The following is a 23,890-nucleotide window of genomic DNA, read 5'->3' on the forward strand; positions in this document are numbered from 1 at the left end:
TTGATCTGGTAAATGACATCGTGTCGGCTGCTACTACCTCCCATGGTCACATTGGTGGGCGCGGTGCCATCTCACCTGCCGGTTTATGTTAGATGGGCATGGATTCTAAGCATACTGGGCACCGACGAACGTGCTCGCGCACATCTCGATGCATGCCGGGCCAGTAGAATCGCGCGCGAGCCCGCGCGTAAGTCTTCTCTATGCCTAAGTGTCTTGCTTGGGGATTATCATGGACCTGCTTCAAAGCAATCGGCCTGTCATTTAGATGCACAACGAGTCTCCACTGTTGGCTGTACTCAACCACTACTTGCAACGGGTCATAATGTCTTCGATGTAGGTTTCCAGTTTCGTATTTGTAGCCTTCGATGGCTGTCGGGTCGTCCATTAACACTTTACATTTCTCATCGTACCATTCGTCGCTCACGTCGTCATCCAGCGCCCCGAACTCTTGGTGAGCCACTTCTGTGTCCTCGAACATCTTAGAAAGCGCGTCCGACGCTTCATTCTCGGTTCCGCGGCGAAATACGACCTCCATGTCGTCTCCTGAAAGCTCCAGGGCCTACCCGGCCAGCTTTTCCAACAGGTCTTTCGTGTTTATTAGTCAACGGAGACTCGAGTGATCAATTACAACCGTAAAACGATATTCTTCTATGTAAGGTCTGACTTTACGGACGGCCCAAATCACCGCGAGTCATTTCTTTTCCGTGGTACTGTAATTGCTCTCGGCTCACGTCAAAGATTTGCTGGCGCAGCCGATCAATCGCTCTCTCTCTCACCATCGGATTGCACTAGTATCGCGCCAATTACCATTTGACTAGCATCGATGTACAAAACGAACGGCAGGTCATAATCAGGCACTACCAACGTTGGAACCTCGGCCAAAGCTCTTTTCATCCGCTGAAAAGCCTCTTCTTCCACCTCAGTCCATTGCCATTCTACGTCTTTCCGCGCCAACCGATTCAATGGCACTGCTACGCTCGCAATATACTTCAAATGATGGTGGTACCGGTTTACCATCCCGTTGAACCATCGCACCTGTCTCACGTTCTTTGGCGTCAAATAATTCAAGAGAGGAGCAACTTTGTCTAGATCGGGCCTTAAACTATCTCGATCCAGCTGAAAGCCCAAAAATTTTGCCTGAGTTTGGCAAAAATGGCTTTTGTCGAAATTTAGGGTGAATCCAAAATCTCGCAGCCGCTGTAGGACTTCCTCGAGTATTTTCAAATGTAATTCAAACGTCGGCGTCACAACGATGATGTCGTCAAGGTAACAGTACGCATAAGGGCGTAAATCCGGCATGATTACTTTGCCCATCACCCGTTGGAAAATGGCGCCGGCGTTGCATAAACCCATTGGCATACGTTTAAACTGGAAACGCCCTTTTCCTGGTACCCAAAAGGCAGTATACGATCGGCAATCCGGCGCGAGCGGTACTTGGTAGTAAGCAGAGTTCGAATCCAGCGTAGTAATATAATGTGCGCCACTGTTATTTTCAAGAGTCTCAATCAAAAATGACGGTCGATAAGGGGGTTCAATGATGTCATCATTCAACATCTGATGAATGATCTCGCGTAGCGCTTTCATGACTACCGGAGATCGGCGATAAAAACGTTGCTTAACTGGCTGATGCGCCTTCAGCTTAATGTGATATTCCACAGCCCGGGTTAAACCTTACCCCGGGGGCATCAAACTCCGCTGGTACGCCAAAAATCGGTCCAATTGCTGTGTTTCTGATTCCGTTAGCTCATAAAGCGCAAAAAGGTCACTTGCCCACCTATTTTCCGGTTCGCGTTGTAACGAATGCGATTCACTGTCGCTGAACCGCCATTGGTCATTTATTAAATCAATGTCCATGCCGAAATGCCCTATAAAATTCATGCCGATTAAATTAAGCGATCCAAGACTCGGGATGTAGTGAACCAGAAATCGCACTGATTCAACATTATCTAGCGACATTTCAAGGTCTAAAACGCCACCACCAATTTCAATGGTATGATTAGTCATTCCAAATCTGGTAGGAGTCATTTCTGTGAGCACCGAGCACCCATCATCCATTATTTCCGCGGCGAAACTCTCCAAAGCCGTAGTTTTAGCCCCAGTGTCGATAATGGTGGTGCTCTGCTTTCCATTCAAGAAGATCGGTACCATCGGGCGTGGTCGAACTACTTTCAAGTCCCAATAAGCATCATCCGACACGTGGCATAACCTGGATTCCGGCGCTGGTGATTATAAATTTTCTATAATATCAAAATCTGTGAACGTATCGATAAATTCGGGGGGTATCGCATGTATTTCTGCCTCAACCACCAGTTGGTGCGATAAAAGCGAGCCTTCAGGCGCGATAGGCACTGGTGGGAGTTGGTGGGAGTGCGGGTCGACCACCACGGCGCGACCCCCCTCGTCGTTTTTTGGTGGCGGTGGATTACGCGGTGGACAAGGACAGGCTGTCTTGCCTATAGAACCACACCGAGGGCAAACATCACGATGAGGATTTTGGCACGTCCAAGCAAAATGATCGGTTTCACCACAATTGAAGCAGAAACGCAGCCTACGGTGCAGGTCTCGCGGTTTGTTCCCGGTTGACTTAGTCACCTGGAATGCTTCGGCGCCTACTGCTGCCACTTTCTCGTCTGGAGGCGGTCGCATCGACGAATAGAAGCTCGACAATTTAAGCTGCCAGTTACGCGCGATGGCCCCGTAATCACGTTCACGCCCACGCGAAGGCGATCAGTGTCTATGCGAACGCCTAGAGTGATCGGAAGAATGAGTTGACATGTATTCAGAGCTTCCTGAATAATCATTGTCGTTGGATTCGCCGCTTGATGAGGACCAGTGACGGTCACGACCTCTCGAATCTGTGTTTAAATCCTGGAACCGGATAATAGGGATGCGCAGTATCGAAAAAAATATCGATATTCAAGTATCGATATATCGATACTTTAAGTACCGAAAACTACCGATGCTCGATAAATTTATCGATACTCTCGATACTACAGTATCGAAACAAAAAATTACTTTTTTGTTATTAAGTCTCAAAACTGTTCTTATGATAACATATTGGTCGCAAATTAAAAACTACTATTAAGAATACTGAGATAAATAACATAACAGTTTAGATAACTCACAATATTACATAATTTTCATAAAATGCAACAATTCATTATCATAATTTTTTATTTAAGTCCATGAATAAAGTTTTTTTCAATTTTTACAGTAATAGACGATCATAAAAGTTATATCAACAAATGTTATTGTTTCTTGTAAGAAAACATTATGAATGAATGAATTTTTGTTTCACAATGATTAATCACTAAACAATTTTTTTAATGGTTAATTAAGCAATGTTTTTTTGAAAATATATAGAATATAAATTTTTTTTAATCATTATTATTTCGAACTTGAAGTTATAAAAGTTAATCGTTGTGGATGGAGCTGTTAAAAATATTTAATCGAGATATTTTCCACATATTAGGACTTGAAGAACTCAAAAAGATTAATTCGTCCAAATGATCACCGTTTAATCTATTTTCAAGCTTATTTTTTATTACACCAGCTCGAGAAAATATTCTTTTCGATGGTACGGAAGTTCCAACTATGCTCATATATTTAAAGGTAATCTCAGACAACAATAGAAATGAAAATTTATGCGTATACCAATATCTTATTGGATTATCAGTTCGCGGTATTACTGGCTGGTTTACGTACTGTTTCAATTCTAAATGTAAACCATCAGTTGGTTGCATTTGTGAATTAGTTTTTTTAGCCACAAAATCATCGTGAGGTTTCCAGATATTACATTAATCAGTGTCATGATTATTTGATATGGCGGAAGAGCTGTCGTTCGAAACAAAGCCAATTTTTTCAGAACTCGATTTGATAAAAGAGTTTATTTTTGCAATTGCAGAAGTTGCAGCTACAGAACTTTCAAAATCAACATTTTTAAACCGAGGATCTAAAATAGTTGAAATGGCCATGATAGAACACTTTTCATGTTTGTCAAGTTTCTCGATGCTTGATCGAAGTAAACCTTCCTGAAAAATCTTTTCAGTATCTGCTTGAGGCACAATTGACTTAATTGTAGCTTTTACACAATAGATGAAGGGTATAATAATACTACATGTAGGATAGCTATCTCCACTAATTTGAGTTATTACAATTTCCATTGGTCTCATAAGGTGGACTAAATCTCATAAAATCTGCATTTCATCTTGAGTTAAAATTTCAAAAGAATTAGGACATTTAGATGCAATGCCGTAGACTTACTTTTCGAGAACATGAAATCGCTCCAACTTATAAAAAGTAGAATTCCACCTAGTCCCAACATTATTAATAAATTTTTACATTGTCTCCTGTTTTACCGTCTCGAATTTGTAACTTTTTCAATGTGTCAGAAGCAGGTACGCTTTTTTTTTACGAAGAAAATTATGTTCTTAACTTTGAAAATAATTGTTAAAATTGAAGCATCTGAGCTTAAAGCATTTGGCATGAGTTTAGATAATATGTGGGCAAAGCAGGATAATTTCTCTTCTTGACTAAATTCATCAACTATTGCTTTCTTTATATTAGCTCCGTTGTCTGTTATCACAGCTGTAATCCTATTTTGGTCTAGTTAAAACGAATTACATACAGCCACCATCCAATCTTGGCAACATTTTTCTGTGTGGCTTTAATTCATGGCATATGAAGTGAGAAAACTACTCTTTAATTTGAATTTATTCGTGATGAAGTGAATTGTTACTTCAAAATACCTTTGATTATTGATATCTGTCCAAATATCGCAATTCAAAGAGTAACTATTAACTTTCTTTAATCTTTTGATCAACTTTTCTCGTAAAGTTGTATACTTTTCAGTCATTAAAGCTGTGACTTTTTTTCGACTCGGCAAATTATAATCTGGTAAAATTTTTTAAATTCCAGCTAAGAAAATCGAAGATTTTCAAAAATCAGGAAGTTATTGTTTTCACCCCGTTTTGCCAAAATCGAGTTTTCATTAGATCTCGACGTTTTAAGGTCTCAGGAAGCTTCCCTGACTACTCCCGCGATGTTGTCTGTCTGTATATATATATATATATATATATATATATATATATATATATATATATATATATATATATATATATATATATATATATATATATATATATATATATATGTGTGTGTGTGTGTGTGGGTGTGTGTGTGTGTGTGTGTGTGTGTGTGTGTGTGCGTGTGTGAGCCTCTCATAACTTTTGAATGGCTTGACCGATTCAATCGCGGTTGACGCCAATCGAAAGGGCTTGACTGAACATAGATTTTAAATATGGTTTAGACTGATTCGGACCGGTAGATCTTCAGAAATCTCAAAGAAACTACAAAATAAAATTTTTTTAAAAGTAGTTTTTTTTAATAACATTTAAATGGCTTTACTGATCAATTCCAAAACCTAATCACCAAGCTAATCACCTAGCCACCAAGCCGGTCAAAATCGGTTGATTCGCTCGTGAGTTACCGTCGACGAAAAAAATCGACTAAAAATGTTTTTTTCTGAATTACACCGAAATTTTCGGTCTAATCAATTTGTGTTTAACAGTATATCATAGAATTTAAAAAACTCTGTCGAATGCCGCTAACCGCGTGAAAATCAGTTCATTCATTCAAAAGTTTTTGCGGTTTGAAAATTAAAAAAATAGTGATTTATTGAACTCCTATCAAACTTTTGAGCTCGGAGAGCTCGAAACTACACGAAAATTAGATTTTTGAGCTCAAAGAGCTCAAAAACATAATAAGTGCAATTTCGAGCGCTTCATTACGAAAGTAGCGGGAAGTTACAGGGATGGCCTTTAGGGTCAACCGTATTTATAATTTTTTTCTAAACATTTTGAAACCATCCAGTTCTACGGTCGAATATGGCAAACGATCTACTGCTATCATATAGAGAATATGATTTGCAATGGTTTCGCTATCTAGCTTGATGTCTATAAATTAAAGAAAAAATCAAATTCATTTAGTACCATAAATTAAAAACTAATAGTATATTACACCCCTTGGGAAGGAAAATAAGAAAAGCCTCAGATCACATGTAATTGTTAGCCGAGGCGAAGCCGAGGTCAACAAACATGTGATCTGAGGTTTGCTTTTTTACTTTCTAAGGGCGGTATACTATTTTTTTGTCCGACGAAGGCGGAAAGCGCCACTTTTGTTTAGCGCAGCGGCAACTTTGTTTAGCGCATCTTGGTTGATGCTCGGCCTTGAGTTGCCGATGAGTCGTCTGAAGCTCTTCTTTTTTGGCTTAGATTTGTCCTCGAAAGGAAATTTAGAAACACTTCACGACCGTTTGATCCGTCACTAGGAGTAGAGATATGGAGTGCCAGGAGTGCATTGGGATCCTGCTGTGGACGAAACGAGTCCCTCTGGTAATGATTTGGAGTCAACTCTGCTCTCGGAGAAATCTAACATGGTCGAAACGGTAAAATCTGTTGATATTGGCGTCAATAGTGATCAAACAAGTCAGTCGTCAGTCCAAAATTCTTGTCAGAATTTAATTGAGCTCGTCGACGAAATTTTAAGTTCAAGCAGTTGCTTAATACAGGAGTTGGTTTCGGGTGGAGGATCTGCAACGCATGAGAGTGTGGAGTCACCGGATATAACACCTCAACGAGAGTTCGTGACTGACCCGAGTATCTCAGAGGAGGGATGTTGAACAGTGACGGCTCGTATTCAGCGCACCAAGGTGAGCTCGTGAATGACCCGAGTTCCACAGTGAATGGAGGGTTGCTGGATCATGCAAGTGGTACTGCAAGCCCACCGATGGATAATGAGGGCAAACCTGTAAATTTTGAGTCACCTATGGACGAATTGGTGACCCGTTGAGACTTGGATGCCGCTATACGAACGTTGGAGTCGAAGATAGAGGTTTCCTTCGCAGAGCTTCATCAAGTAATATTGGATAAAATGACGACAAAAGTATCCAGTCTAGATAAAACATTCCAAGTGGCAAATGACCAGAAGTCAGCGAGCCAATGTGACTCAGGGATCAGTTGTGGATTAGAGGTTCCTGGTGAAGATTTAAAACTTCTGAAGAGTTCTAATCATCGCGCATTTAAGCGACACCACAGGAGATTTCGTAATGGTTCGAAGAAATCCAGCGACGGTATTACGAGAAAGGACGAGGCAGCGCGAAATTTAACTACGGAGTACACCAATGGTGGAAATGCGTCAAGTGAAATGAACGCATCGATATCAGCATCCGATTCGAGTGACCGAAATGACTGTGGCGAGTGATTCGAAGTCCGAATTTATCAAAAAGACGAGATGTCGTCGGAGAAGACAACCCTCTAAAAAGACTAGGACACCAAGAACGTCCGTGGTTGCGAGTAACGTCACCGATTACTCCCAAAGCACACGAGATAACACAAACAGACGCGCTAATGGCTCGGGTGAGTCAACGTTTGGGTCTACGTGGTCAAATCCGGCAGTAGAGACTAGATTGACTAGAAGACGCAGGACTTGCGTCGAGTATCCTGACCAGGTGAGTCACAGAGAAAAAGATGGCCGGCCATCTTCGTACGTATATGACCCTATGTACATACGTCATGTGCAAAGTAAAGTCGCTCCTTGGAGGTATGCACGGGAGAGTTAATTTGGTATTCAATATGAATTGGCGAATCCTTTCACAGGCACGCGTTGCGAAGTTTCGTGTTGTGGTAAAAACGAAGTGCCACGAGGCTTTGCGTTGATCCGTAGTATAGATCAGCGTCGTTGTCCAGTATCTTACTCTTATCCCTGTCCGTTGTCGCGAGTGGGATTAAACTTTGAGCCAAATAGGTATCACAATAATTTATATTATAATTAGAAGTTTTTTTTAAGCTGGAGATACGGGTGTGCGTGGTAATTAATCATACGGCTTGTGAGTACTCGTTCATTTTCGCCTATGGTTAAATTTTGTAAAATTAACCATTGTCTAGCAGGAGGGTGTCACAGGATTCTTATTCCTGTGTGCGTCCCTACCTGCGCCTAGTATTGGTAACAGATCCACACTCGGTGTGTCTCTAAAATTTGTATTATTTTGTACTAATTTATTTATTGTATTTTATTTACTATTGTTTATTGTCTGTGTTGAAACGAGGTATGTGTGTGCGTGCGCGCGCGCGCGCGCGCGCGTGTGTGTGTGTGTGTGTGTGTTGCCGTATGTAATCCTCTCATAACTTTTGAACGACTTGACCGATTTGATTATGGTTGGTGTCATTTGAAAGGGATTGACCAAACTTAGATTTTAAATATAATATGAACTGGTAGATTTCAAGAAATCTAAAAAAAATTATAAAAAATATTTTTTCAAATGTGGTTTTTTTGTTATAACTTTTCACGGCTCGACTGATTGATTTAGAAATCTAATCTTTTAACATAAAAAAAAAAAAAAAACGTCGATCGCTACCAGTCCGGTCACAATCTGTTAATTCTTCCGTGAGTTATTGTTTTCGAAAGAAAATCGAAAATAGTGTTTTTTCAAAATTACTCTTAAATTCCTTGTTGAAATAATTTATACTCCAAAATTCATTATGATGCTTAAATAACTACGTCGAATGCTGCCAACTGCATGAAAATTAGTTCATTTGTTCGAAAGTTGTTGAGGTTTGAAAATTCAAAAAATTATGTTCTATTAAACCTCCATTATATTTTTAACTTGAAGAGCTCAAAAACGTAATGTGTAATTTTAAGCGCTCTACAAAATGAGCGAGAAGCTGCAGGGATGGCCTTTAGGGTCAGCCTTCATCCTAATTTTTTTTAATTAAATTTGTCACTAATGTATTTACTTTTATCCAAAAATTTTTTTAAATATTTACCGACAGTTTTATGAGAAAAATATAGAAACGTTTCGATGTTCGGAGGTTACTTATAAGACCAATGTTCAATTGCTCAACTTCAAAGTTAATTATTTAAATAAATAATCGGGCAATATCCTTCAAATTTTCGAAATTTATCTATACATCCCGAGAAAAAATGTTTCTATATAATCATATATAATTATATATAATCATACATGATTATATATGGAATTGTATATAAGATTATATATGACTATATATGGAGCAATATACAGCCACGTAAGATTATATATAGTTCCACACATAATTATATATAAGTATATATAATCATACATGATTATATATGAAATCGTATATGAGATCATATATAATTATATATGACTATATATGGAGCCACATACAGCCATGCAAGATTATATATAATCATATATAATTATATATGACTATATATGGAGCAATATACAACCATGCAAGATTATGTAGTCCCATATATAATTATATATGCTTATATATAATTAGACTATATACAAATTTCTTCTCGGGTATTTACAGAGTTATATATAATCATATATATGATTATATATATATATATATATATATATATATATATATATATATATATATATATATATATATATATATATATATATATATATTATTATTATATTATCATGTATATGATTGTATATAATCATGTTTGAGAAAACTAATAAAATTTTGTAGTATCATATATAATTATATATGATTACTAGGGCCAGGAAATTGGCGTTTTTTCTTTATTCAAATTCGAGGTTAAACACATGAATGCTCATTTAAACAACTGCGAAAGTCCTGGCCCTAATGATTACATATGGAACTATATATGATTATATAGGGCCGTCCGCAAATTTTTTTACTTTAAAGTTAATTGATATATTCACAAAAAACAAATATACAACAGTGGAATCAACTACTTAAAATTAATGTTAACATCCAAATTTATTACCATACTGTATTTATTGCACTTATATTTTTACAGACATAGTTGCCAACTCTTACAAGCTGTGTGATCAAACTGATATTCTTTAAATTAATTAAAATAAAATCATCACTATTTTGTACTGGAACAATATGTTCAATTTTTGATCTTGTTTCTTCGTGGTAAAAAATTCTAGTGTGATCAACGGTAAGACGATGAATAACAATCCACAAGTCTCCTTCCATCTCAGCAAAAAATCTAACAGTCTCATGAATTATTGAGTCATCTGCTTTAATTAATACCGTGTAACTATTTGTTTTGATTATTTTATAAATTTCCGATGTATATCCAACCGTATTTATTTTTGCACGTGAGTAAATTACCATATTCGTTAGTTCGAAACCTTTAGAATGAAATAAATAACGTTCTTTATCACTAAACTCAAAATTTGATATGTTTTTTCCCAAAACTTGATAGTTTTTTGACTCATTTATTTTTGTAGATTTACCTGAATTTTCATCGATACGGTTTTTTAATAGTTGTACACCCTGTGCAATTTGTATATTATTGACAATCTCTTGGGCAAAATGTTTTTTTCCGTGTACACATTTTGCTATAAAACCATTGTAATTTTCAAACGCGAAAGCTGAGGTTCCGCGCAACGGTCCCCATCTTGTTACACAAAGAACTAAATGCACAAGTTGATGGACGTTGTACGTTAGCTGTCGATCATTATATAGATTTTCAATTTGTGAAACAAATAATTTCAATAGTTTATCTGATTCTTCAAGATCTGAAATTTCTATAGTATCTTTCACTAAGTTATGAATAGCTTTTACTAATAAAAGCCAATGTTGAAAGTATTTTTCTGGCAAGTAATTTGAAAGTAACGGCACTGAGTAAAAAAACAAATAATTATAGAATTCATAAGCTTTGTATAAATTATACTGTGATAATTCTCTTGGTGGTCTAGAAAATGAATCAGGTGGTCGGATATCCAAAATAAAGCTATCAATTTCCTTCATTTTATTTTTAATACCATAGATCTTGTTTGTCAACTTGAAGACTTACGAATTACTTGATAACTCCAAGTAGAACAGAGTGCATGTACTCCGGTAGTACACATGTCCCAACATCAACTAAAGGTAAACAAGACATTGAAGAGTAACCTTTAACACCTCTTATTTGATTCTTCGTGCTTGATTTGAGTAATTTTTGAGCTTGTGCTTCCATCCTTGTTCCAGTTAGCAATCTACAATCAATTTTAAATGGATATATGCGGCAGGTTTTCTTTCCATCAATTTTTTTCGCTCGTATAGTACGAATTTCACAAATGTTACATCCGTAACGACCATTAAAATTCATAATATTTTGAACTTGCGCCCTGGCTGGAGCATCAGCTATCATTAATGGAGCCACTATTTTAGAATTAATCGTATTTCCAGTATTTAAATCCACCCAATCGATACCATCAATAAAACAGTGTTTTAGATTCGAGCAAATCGGTTTGAGAAAAAGATTCATGGGAGGTTTATTCTGATCATCATACCAAAGTCCAGCCATTATTTTATAAGATTCGCGAAATTTTTCAGGGAGCTCTGCAATAGTGAACATCACTGGCCAACAATGGCTCTTGGAACTTTTCACCAATGACAATCCATCTGTGTTCGTAATTAAGGTTAAATCATGTGCACCTCTACTACTTCGTGTGTTCACTTTTATATATTCACTGCCGTCAGTTATATCCGATATATTTCCATCGTTATGAGAACAAAATGGTTTCAATTTTTTAGTAATGTTAGTTTTTTCAAATAGAAATTTTATTTGATCGTCAATATCAAATTCATAAAAAAATGAAATATCGATCGGTTTACATGTTTGACATAAGGGACAAGTCATAATTTGTTTTTTGTTGAGTACCTCAACATTGACAGTATATAGGCATTTTTTACAGTAGTAATGATTGATTACTTTACAACGAGGAGCAATAGACTGTGCATACTGGAATAGTTTGAATAATGTTTTCGGCATTTTATTATTTTCAGGTAAAAGCTTCAGTTGCATTTCTAATGATTCCTTCAGTGCAGCTTTAGTTATATTATGTCTGCAGTAAAAATTTAATAAATTAAAGACACATTCATCCACAGTTATTGGACTATCTTCATGTAGTCTTCCATATTGAACTGTAATAATATCATTATTATTATCAATTAAGCCGTTATCATCACTCCTGTAATTCACCGTGTTAGTTTCGGCAATATTATGATTATTGTCCTGATCATCGAGATCAGTTTCGTCAATTATATCATCGAGTTCTAAATTACCGATATTATTTTGAATATTTATATAATTTTCATCACCATCGTCATAGTCCTCCCTATCATCAGCACTTTCATCACAGTCACTGCTATAGGATTTATCTTGATCAGATTCATCATCTGAACTTCTGCTAGAATCACTAGAATAAGTTGAAACTGAATTTGATGTACTAGCCTCATTTTCTGCAGTATTTATATAGGAGTGGTTATTTTCAATATTGCCCAAGCAATTTTTGAAAGATAAACGATTTTGTTCCCATCGATACAATGTCCGCAATGGAATCTGAAATTTCAATTAAGCATCTTATATAATTTTATTATAATAAAAAATCAGCATACCAAGAAAAAGATTCTACCGCTCTGCTTTAATATTTACGTTATCAGAGTCGAAAAAATGGATTTTTTTAATCTATTTTTTAAGCATAATTTTTTTTTAATTGTCAATAACTAATATATAAACATTTATAATTAGTTCATTAAGATAAAAATTGGTCAATCACCTTAAATACTCAATCGCAAAAATATAATAATCCTTCAACGTATTTCAAATAACCGATAAAAAGTAGATTTTCAATCATTTAGATCTTTTCGGTCAGTATTAATAAAAAAAATTTTTCGATTAATTAGACTAATTAATAATATTTGTTTATCAATTTTTTTCAGCAATATTTTCTAGGTATTCATGATCATAAATTATTCCATGATAATGTATTCCATGAGTTGTCATGAAAAATATATTTAATTAGAGTGTCAAAATAATTTATCAAGTTTTAAGATGAACACTAACTCGATTAAAAATTTTAAATATTATTAAAAATATTCATTAATAAATGAAATGAATAAAATAAATTAACTTATTTATTTATTAAAATCATTGCTTTCAATAATTCTGTTGGATTTTGATCAATTTATCAATCAAAATATTTTTAATCGATTTGTTATGTCCAAGGGCGTTTTTAGAGCGGTAGCGTAAACGGTGGAGGTTTGGACTAAAAGTTTAAAGAATACGCAACGGAGGTTTTAATTCCGTTGTTTTAATTATTTATGTGGGACGTTTTCGAAGTACGAATTTACCACGCCTTCGTTTGAGACTGTTCACGGATTTATCGAGAGTAGATGTACTTACTGTTACGGGAACTTTATTGATGGTCAGATCCGTGGTTTTAGGGCAGCTGTTAGTGCCTGTTCCTTGATTGGGCCCTTTGGTTGGTTCTCGCAGCGGATGGAGTAGGGTGGATTTGGGCTGCTTATATTACGGGCTTCTTATTTTATGAAATGACTTGTTGGAAACTGATTTCACTTTAATTGAGATTTATTTTTATAAACATTAAAACTTACACTTTCACAATTTGATTTTTAAGGAATTTAATTTAATGAATTTTAGTAATTTAAATGAGCTAACGTCTTCCAGTTCCCCCAGGGTAAAGTGCACAAGTTTAGCTTTTTAGTGATATTTTATTTAACTTACTGCCCGGATTCTCGCCTAAGTGCAGAGCAAATTAGAACTTTGAGATTCCGGTTCTCTAGATTTTTAAAACTAATAACTAATACGTGGCCTGCTGGTTGAACCGAATCTGAACTCGTCTTAAGTGCAGTGCAAATTAAGATAAGTGATTTTTACAAGGCACGGGCCCGTCAAGTAAACGCGGAAGTCGAATTACTTGCTCAAAGACCAATACGTGGCCTGCCGGTTGAACCGAGTCTGAACTCGTCTTAAGTGCAGCGCAAATTAAGATGAGGGACTTTTACAAGGCACGGGTCCGTCAATTAAACGCGGAAGTCGAATTAATCGCTCAAAGACCAGGCGTTGGCTGTTGATCGCCTTTTTAAATACTCGCGGTGCTGAGATTGCAGAAGTCCCCGCTAGTCAACCAGCAGTCGTGTAGCTTATATTTTATTGTGGCTTTCGCGCATGGAGAAGTCTTCCATCTGCGCGGGTGATTTAAATTTAAAGAAAAAAAATTTTGGGGTGGACATAACATTCCCCCGGAAAAGCGAGAAGCTAGTATAGTTTTTCGGTTTTCCTATGGCCACCTTCCCCATAAGCGAGAGCCACTTACAAATTTTGATTTAACTTAGTATAATTTGACGTAAAGAGAAGAGTAACAGGAGGAGTCATCTAGTGCTTGCTATTTAATTTAATTTATATTTTAATTCTGCACAGTGTTACATTGTACATATTTTGCTGACAAATGATCTTTCTTATCTCGTTTCGCTTGCCTCTCGAGTTCGCGTAGCCGGGTTGAGTGTTAGTGTGCTTCGAACAGTGAGCTGTTGATCACATAAAATAATGTTTACTTGTGAAGCGAACTTCGAGGGTTATGGTACTTGGTACCAGTTCGTGGTAGCGGTGGATGGCAAAAAGGTAAGGGAGAATTTATAAGACTTTTTGTTTTTATTTTTTTTTTTTTTTTCACTTAAAATTTTTTTTTTTTTTTATAGGACGTAGGGAGAGGAGTGCGTTTGTTGAGGAAGTTGGCGCGGCCCATCACTCCGGTCCGGGCGCTTCGTTTGGCGACCCGGTTTGTCGAGGTGTTTGGATGTCTTCCACCCGAGGTCTCGGAGGCCATCAGGTTTTTCTGCTTGGAGGGCCTTGGTCTTCCGAGGAGGTGATGGCTCCCAACGCGCAGGACCTGGAGTTCTTGGCCTCCTCCCTGCTGGAGGCCGTTTTCAATAACCTCGTCACCGGGGCTTAATGGTGACCGTCGCTTTTTTTTTGTAAATCATAAGATTGTAATTTTATAATTTTAATTATAATTATAAATTGTAATTCTTTGTTTCAGGAGTATCAAGTGTCGGGAGGAATGCGCTGACGTCACTGACATCGCTGACATCCACTCCGCAAGTTTATGCCTCTTTTTTTTTTCATTTTAATTAAAAATAAATAAAATTTAACCTAAAAAAAAATTTTTCTTTTTATTTTCGTTCACTCCCTTTCCCCAAAAAAAAGAAAAAGGTAATTTAGTTATAAGTAGGTTTACCTTGAGTTTTAATTTAGACTAAGATAGGGGAAATTTCGAAGTTAGGTCTTGGGAGGGGTTGAGGAAGGTTTCTTTGGAGATTAATTTAAAAGGGTATGAGAGAGAGGAGGTGTATTTGTAAGTATATGTGTATACGTGTATGATATGTATACCCATGCGGTAACACAGCCGTGGGCGTGGCTTGTCGAGAGGCGGTCGCGATGAACCGGGCGTCGGTAAGCTACTCCGTTTGACTTGATAGCTCGTTATAATTAACGCTAGATGACTCTTCTTGTTCTCTTTTCTTATTTTACTTTTGATTATTAAATACTAAACGTTTAAGTTAATCGTTTTGAGTTATAAAAAGATTTTTTTTTTTTAATTTTTTTGAATTCAAGAAAAATTTTGTCTGAGTGACGTTAGCTCTGAAATAAAGTTTTTATATTATAAAAAGAGAAAAAATTTTTTTTTTTTGTATATTAAATGAAACTGTTGTGTGTATATATTAAAAAAAAAATTTTGACATAATAATAATGTTAATAGATAATAATATGACTAAATATAATAATTGGTTACATATATGTGAAATTTAAATAGTGTATAATTGGATTCTTTATATAGTTTTAAGTTATTCTTTATATAAGTTTTATATATAGGTTTAATATAGAATATAATTAACTAGTTGAATGATTATAATATGGTAGAAAAATTTGTATGATATGGTGATAGTAAAATGGAAGAACCATTTTTTTTTTTTGGTGAAATTTATAGAGGAAAAAAAATTTTGAAAAAGAGTCTAGATGAAAATTTTGAGATTTTGCGCTGTTTTCACTTGTCCCCTCAAGGCCGGAGATAATTTTATCTTCAGTCTTGTGAGTTTTACTGTCGCGAAAAAATTTTCTGTAAATTAAGAAAAATTATATATTTTATTTTTTTTTGTAAATTAAATGAAAATTTTTTTTGCATTTTACTATCCTTTTTCTGTGGAAACCGTTGGCTCGTTTTTGGTTGTTTTAAATTTCGTAGGGTGAAATGTCATTGGCAGATTTTTATTATTAATGTTTTACGTTATTAATTTTTCGGTTTTCGCGAATGAGCCATCGGTTTTATTGTTAACAATTCTTTAATGTTGGTCTTATTTTATACGATGTTGGTGTTCGGTTTTGTCTAGATCGGTGATTTGTAGTCTCTTAGTCGGAATGTTTTCGACTTCTTTGGTTTCTCGATGTTCTCGGGCGTTTCTTCAGTTGTTGTTTGCTTACTCGGTGAACTTCCTTCTTCGTTGGTTTCAGATTTCTCTGGGAGTGCTTCGTTGACTTTCAACGGTGATGACGTTTTTTCTTCTGTTGTTTTTAGTTCTATAACAACTGGCTTTTCGATTATTTTGTTGTTCTGCCGCGGTTTTAGTAGGCATCGACGAATGAGTTTTTGTATGGCGAATCCGCTTATAATGACCGATAGTATTCCGATTGTTGATACCGATCCGATGGTTATTTTCTTATTTATTTCTTCTTTTTGGTGATCTAGTGCTATTAATGACATTTTTTCTTCATTTTCTTCTAGCCCTTGACCCCAAGGTTCGAATTTGTCGATGATTGTGGCTGGATCTGAAACTTTTGTTAGTAGATTGGGATTTTCGCTGTTAAATATGATACTTGAGTTTAGTGTTTCGAGAGATAGATTGAAACTTGGTGCGATTATTTCTATGTTTGTTGATTCTCTAGCTGTTCCTCGGACTTTATATTGGTTGCAGTTTGCTTGGCATCCTTGTTGTAGGTGTATTAGTCCGGTTCCGTTGATTACTGTGTTTCCGGTTATCAGTTCTAGGCATTTCCACTGGATGTTTTCTTCTTTGCACGTTGAGTATGCCCACGTGTTTTTCTCGTTCATTTTTATCCAAGTTAATTTACATTTTTCAATTATTCTTACGTTGCACTCTCTGAGGTTTTCTGTTTTTGGATTCATGAGTAACTTCATTTCACAGTCTACTTCATTTTCTAATTTTGTTATTTTCGTCGGGATGTCAGTTGGGCAGGCCATATCTGGTCCAATGGAATTGCAGTTGTCAATGTAGTCTTGTTCAGCGAGGAAGTATTCTTCGAATGCAGGTTCCGTCATTAGATATTTTGACGTAGGTTGAATCGTTAATGTCGATAGTTGATCTCCAATGTTCTCGGCCTTGGGAAGTGATTTTAGTTCATATGCTAGCCACGGTGTCTGGTCGAAGAGTGGTACCGTTATTATTATCAGGAAGTGACCGTTCGATTTTCCTGTTTCTATTTTCGACACTTTCGCCAGTGTGCTGATGTCCATGTGATTCAGAGGTTGTGGCGGATTTAAGGTTGGATGTTTTTTTATCATGTCCGCTGTGGCTTGGTTTAGTTGTTTGGCTGACACTGTTAAATAGGTCAGTTTTCCCCATTCTGCTTCCTCTATGGCTTTTTCTGCATTGTTGAGAGTTCTTAGGTGGTTAGTCATTCGGTGAATATTTTCATCGCCTACCATTGAGAATAGTTCGATCTTTTGTATGTCTGTTATTTGTTTATTCGTTGATTGTTGCAGAGATGCTGAAGTTCTCGCCAGTTCTTTGATTCGGTTAGTTATATTTATTTCGTGTTTGAGGATTTCGTTGATTTCGCTCTTAATGATGTGGGTGTTATTTTGCGATAAGTGTACAAGTTCTCTGTTGTCTTGGTATAACTTGTCTAGTTCGTTGGAGATATGTTCTTTGTCGCTGTAGTCCATGGTTCCGAATAGTTTTCTTGTAATTGACCCTACGAAGCCGAACCATGGTGCTCTTTTTGTGCGATTCTGTGGATGTAGTTCTTCGAGTTGAGGATCTTCGAGGAATTGCCTTAGCCGGTGTTTTGCTTGCTCAATTTCGGCATATATTTCCCGGTGTGTGTTGGTTCTCAGGTACGACATACAGGATGAATGATTGAATTTTTGAGAACATATTCCATAAGCTTCCCATATGTTTTGATTTAGGTGGGGGTAAAGATTTACTAGGTTTTTGATGTTTATTGAGCTGATGATTTGCCATTGTTATGTCTGGCCAAATTTTTATATATTTTTTCTATCAAGGGAAAATTTTCATAAAATCCCAAGTAAAACCGATAAGAACTTTATCTTTCTTAATGGTCAAAAGAAAAAAAAATAAAAATATAAAAAAAAACCCAAGACCATAAAATATTAGTAATATTATTTCAAAAGTACTTAGGTTATTTGCTTAAAAAAGCCTACACAAATAGCCTAATGCATTTTATTTTCTCTAATATTTTTTATTACTATAATCCAAAAGGGTTCTTAGATAACATAAAACCTTGGTACTAAACGATCCATAAACCATTTAAAATAAATTTAGGAATAAGGGTTTATAATCGTCTGAGGTATTTTTTTTGTAATCTTTTAAAATGTAAAATTTGTTACTTATTTAGTTAAAAATAGTTAAAAGAAAATCCAATGGTTAAATATACAGGACTGTAATACTGCCACGTGTACACCAAATGAGGATAAAATAACAAACTAACAAATTAATAAATTAATAAAGTAATACAGATTAATAAATTTATAAACTAATATACATTCGACATATTAATATTCATTATAATATGTCATTTTTAGAATTGTTAATTATAACAGTTAAAAATTAATAATGAATAACAATTATAAAAACCAATAATATAATTGTAATAGAATCAATAAGAAAAATTTGTTAATAAATAAACATTATTATAAGTACTAAAACGTTGAAGATTGCTAATAATCATTAACATAGAGATAATTAGTTTTAATTAAATAATTATTTAACAATATGATTATTATTATTTAAAAATGTTAGTTTGTGTGTGGGTGTGCACACTGACAAGCTAGCATCAGGGTAGTCCTTTACCTGCCCAAAATAGTTACGGAGTAGGGGTGATACCCTGAAAACTGACCCTGATTGGAAAATGCTGTGCTCCAACTCAAGGCTCAATAGGTGGAGCCTTAATTAGAGAACACTTATATAACTAAGAGTTCGTTACTTTTTTTCTAATCTCCAGTACGAGTTCAGTCCTAGTTCAACTCTCTCAACAGTTAGTTATCAGTTACTTGTTTTAAACTTTGGTCAATCGATACCATTTTCAAGTGTTAAATTTTAATAGTTACATTCAAGTATCCGCATACTTAGTTTTCTCTACATACAGTAGGAAAACGTGTAACTGAGAATAACCGTTCACTTTCAATTTGAGTCAATACATTTTTTCCTGATTTCATTCAAGTGTCCGCACACTTTGTTTCTCCTCATATCGTGGAAAACGTGAAACAACACAAAAATAACGACTTCGGTAGTTTGAGACAAGTGAACATCCCGTATCCTGATAAAACATACAGCAGGATCCAATCAAGGATCAACTCAACAGGGATCATCGGTTTATTGTAAGTTATAACATTTAACAAATTAAGTTACCTTTATATTCAGACTTTCAATTTAGAATTTGTAAATCTATAGTTAAAATAAATTCAACACAAAAGTAAAACACCCATCTTGTAACGGAATTTGCTCTCCCTAAGACTCGTACACTAATTATCGGTGAAAAGAAAAATAGAAATCCGCCAAACGTCTATCCCCTGCTCAGATTTATTACTCGTCGGAGTCCAGGATCGAGAAGGGATAAAAAAAACAAGTGGAAACCAAAATTTGCGGTTAAAGGATAGATACTTTATTCTTACATCTCTCATTACACAAGAAAAGACGGATAGCCCTCTACCACTGCCTTTACAAAAGGAAAAATTCGCGTTCTCGCGTTTCCACGGTGACCATCGGTCGGTAACACTCCCACACACTCCCAACAAGACTCGCGGTCTACTGTTCGCGGTTCTAATTACCCCGGTCGCCGTTGGGGGTGTCTGGTCGACGAAAACCCCAATAGCCCTACTCGGCCCTTCCCCCCAGAGGGTAAGCGGATGGTCTCCGTCTCGCCCCCACCTACTCGACTAGTTTCACCTGCCGTACCTCCGCTGAAGGCCTTGGTACGGGGAGTCCCTAATCTCCAGGAGTACTGAAGCGCTTACCTTGGTCTCGGTCGGACTCGAAGGTAGAGTTCTTCCGTTTTCGTTGTCCAGAGAATGGTCTTCTTCAGGAGAACTACTGCCAGGAGACTAGTGCCTAATTGTCATTAATTTTTCGGCTTTATCATTTTCCAAACAAGTCACTCACAGCGAAACGGAATGATCGTTTTTGCCATCTACTTTGTATTTACATACTATCAATTTAATTGGCTTCCCTTCATTCTCTATCCATTCGTTTCGCCAAATTCTAAGTTCTTGTTTTCGATTTCAAACTATTTTACATTTTAGTCGGCATTTCGCTCATTCTCTATCCATTCGTTTAGTTCCCATACAAATTTTGGCTCGGGACTTATAAAATTTCCTTTGCGCTTAAATTAAAATAATTTTCCCAAAACTTATTTTTCATACTAAAATATCACAAAACTTCGAAAATTGTTCCTTCAAATAATTATTTTGGCGATTTAATCCTGTCGTCCAAAATAATTATTAGGCAATTTTTTTAACCATCCAACATATGTTATTTTCCATAATTACGCGCTGGCAAAATTTGGAACAAGTAACAAAATTTTATTAAACCATAAACAAACGATTGTTAAATAATATAAACAAGAATAAGTAACATGTTAAATCGGGGTACGCAAATCGGTGTTCCGACATTTAAATAACAAAAATAATAATAGTCCGTGGATAAACAAAAGAATGTTATACATAAATAATAAATAATTTAACTGAACTAAAACGGTCTGAAATAATAATAATACTTTAAATAATAATACGGTCAAAAACAAAATGAAAATAATAACTTTCCGGTGGTTCCGCCTGGCTTAGTGTCAGGCGAACATGACGGTCGAAGAGTAGGTATTCCTACTGTTGCCTCGCTGTCTCGCTCGCACCTTTGCTCCCGCTCACCGTCTCACTCGCTCCCACTAGACCTTACGTCACAATCTAACATTATTACATTCCAAACACAATCTCACGATCCCGGTCTATAGGTCGCAAGACTTGGACCCAAATTATATTTCAATAAGTCTAATCTTGGACATAACAATTGGCGCTCGAACAGGGACACATGAGATTTTGTCTGGAATAATATACGGGTGCTTACATTAAAACACTTAATTCGTTAAATAAATTCTGATCTGCTAACATTTCTCTTAATCCTAAATTGTTTATTGTTAAATATTGGAAGTTCTGGCGCGGGAACCTCGTTCTAACCTTAATATTTTATGATAATTTTCTAATTTCCAAACTATTACTATTTAAAAAATGCTTTAATCTCTATTTCCCTATGCATGGTCTCGCTATTATTATCCACTATTTATTCTCTATTTATCCTGCATAGTAAAATCTGAAATTATAAATCCAAAAGTAACAATAGTAAATTTGAATAACGAAACGTAAAAACAGAATTCATTATAATTGGTTGTGAAACTCTGATCAAATAATATTGTTTTATTTTTTTTTTTGGTATATTGTTCTATCGTAGACCTTGCAAACGTTAAAATTATTTTTAAACATTTGATGTCGAATGACGAGAATAAATCTTATTCATTAAGGAAACACGGTAACCTCCCTTTTCCACAAGGTTTAGTGGACAAACCAAGGAAACCGCGTTTTCAAATTGCAGACCGTACTACAGACTCAGGGGTCGGTAGATCAGTGATTTCACCAGAAATCACGTCCGACGAATCCGATACAGACTCGCCTCCTAAAAATAAAACAAAATTAATTAATCAAATCGCGGATCAAATAGAAGTTATCGTTCCTGTCGATCCAGAACCAATAGACAATCGTCAAGTTGTAGATCCTCCAATAAATAATCGAGATTTAAATCCAGTCGCGAACGCGATTTTAATACCGGTTTTACGCGAAGAAAATTTTGAAGAAGACAACATGGCTTTACCTGCACATCAACATATCTCGTTAGGCGACGCCTTGTCATTCGTTCCTAAATTTGACGGTAATTCCAGTGAACTTTTAGAATTTCTAAATTGTTGTAAAGAAGCCAAGACTGTCCTACCTGATGGAGCTGAAGCAAATTTAACTAAACTAATTTACGGGATAAAGTTAAGCGCAAAAATAAAAACTTCCTTGAAGTCAGTAATACCCGCAACAATCACAGAGCTAACAACCAAATTAAAACAAATCTATATACCCAACAAATCACTCTTTCAATTACAAGGGGAGTTGGGTCGTATTTATCAAAAAGAAAACGAACCGGTAATAGAATTTGTAAATCGGTTGCGTAGGAAAGGACATGAAATCGTGGAGTGTCACAAAGCGGAAAACCCTGACGCGATCGCTGCTGCTTTAGGAGAATTTAAAACTAAAATCGATTCTTCTATCGCGAACTGTTTCACGCAAAATCTGGTCAATGAAATCGACCAGCGTATGCCGGTTTGTAACACAGTTGAAGACGCTCTAACTAACGCGATGAAAATCGAAAAAAAATTAAAAGTACGAAAAGAATTGCACCGCGATCCAAACGCGGAACACAAAAAGGAATTTAAAAAAATCGAAAGACATCCCAATAACGATAGACCCGTTAATTTCGTCGCTAATAATCCAACTGCCGGAAATTCAAACGCGAGACAAACAAACACCAACAATAACTTCAAGAATAACAAAACAAATGACGGTGACACCTACGGAGCGTGTCGAAAATGCGGAAAATCCGGTCATTTCGCGAAAAACTGCACAAACCTTTCGTGCCAAATTTGTTTTACGCCAGGTCACATAGCAAAGACCTGCCCGCAACTTAACCCTAATCCAAATAAATACGCAAACGTAGAATGTCAATTATGCGGAAATAAAGGACATTCCGCAAGATATTGCAATATGAATCCCAACGCGAAATCATTACCAAAACAGACCGCGGGGATAAACGGGAACGTAACGAAAAGGGCGGAAAAGTATTGTTCTCTCCATAAAACCTCCACTCACAACACTAGCGAATGTAACGTTTTAAATAAACAAAGTCAAGCGACAACTTCTTTTCCACGGAACGGGGGGAGAAACAATCGACCGACACAACCTGTGAACCTGACACAGGAAGTAACTTTCGACGATTCGGAGTAAATAAAATTAATATTAATTTAGACCCGGATAACTTACCCTATACCATAATAGGTAAGGTATCCGGTCGAAACGTCGTTATGATGCTCGATTCAGGGGCTTCACCCACTTTAATTAAGCTTAAATATATAAAAAATTCTAGTTTAATAAATAATCAAGATAAAATAGAATTACACGGGATGGCGAACATTCATATTACAACGTTAGGAAGTGTTAAGATTAAACTCTTCGGTAAAAGCACGATAGCGCATGTAGTCCCCGATACCTTAGCTATACCCCACGCAGGTTTAATAGGTTCGGAATATTTTTCTACCCATGAGGCTAAGATTGACTACAAGGACCGTGTACTACAAATCGGTGATTGTAAATACCCCTTTAAGAAACCCAATCGGGTCGAAAATGGGGTTATGTACATTCCAGCTCGGAGTGAATCCACCTTTTTTGTAAATATATCGAATCCAGAAATAAAGGAAGGATTCATTCCTAAGCTAAAAATTTGTAGGGGTGTTTTTGCAGGAAATTGTTTAGTTTCAAGTAATAACGGTCGCGCTTATTTACAAATCTATAACACTACCGAAGAGGAAGTACAAGTAAGAATTCCTACTTTAGCTCTCCGCGAGGTAGAAAGGGTTAAGGAAGACGAAAATCCCATCGTTGATCCAATAACTACCCCCATAGGCATGCATGGAACCCTTGGCATCACCAAGCGAATATATACTATAC

General features: G+C 36.1%; 1 protein-coding gene and 1 long non-coding RNA gene across 12 annotated transcripts in view; both read left to right on the forward strand.

Moving 5' to 3' along the window:
* The window catches only part of LOC141525717 (cadherin-AgCad1-like), a 313,469-nt gene that overhangs the window by 119,001 nt on the left and 170,578 nt on the right, over nt 1–23,890 (forward strand). The window lies entirely within an intron of this gene.
* On the forward strand, nt 13,069–15,303 carry LOC141525805 (uncharacterized). Its single transcript, XR_012478905.1, has 3 exons — nt 13,069–14,445; nt 14,523–14,778; nt 14,864–15,303. It is a non-coding gene; the product is annotated as an uncharacterized LOC141525805 (long non-coding RNA).

This window comes from Cotesia typhae, unplaced genomic scaffold (genome assembly GCF_013202065.1).
Source record: "Cotesia typhae breed Kobodo isofemale line unplaced genomic scaffold, CoteBio_Ctyphae contig_27, whole genome shotgun sequence".
Classification (NCBI taxonomy): domain Eukaryota; kingdom Metazoa; phylum Arthropoda; class Insecta; order Hymenoptera; family Braconidae; genus Cotesia; species Cotesia typhae.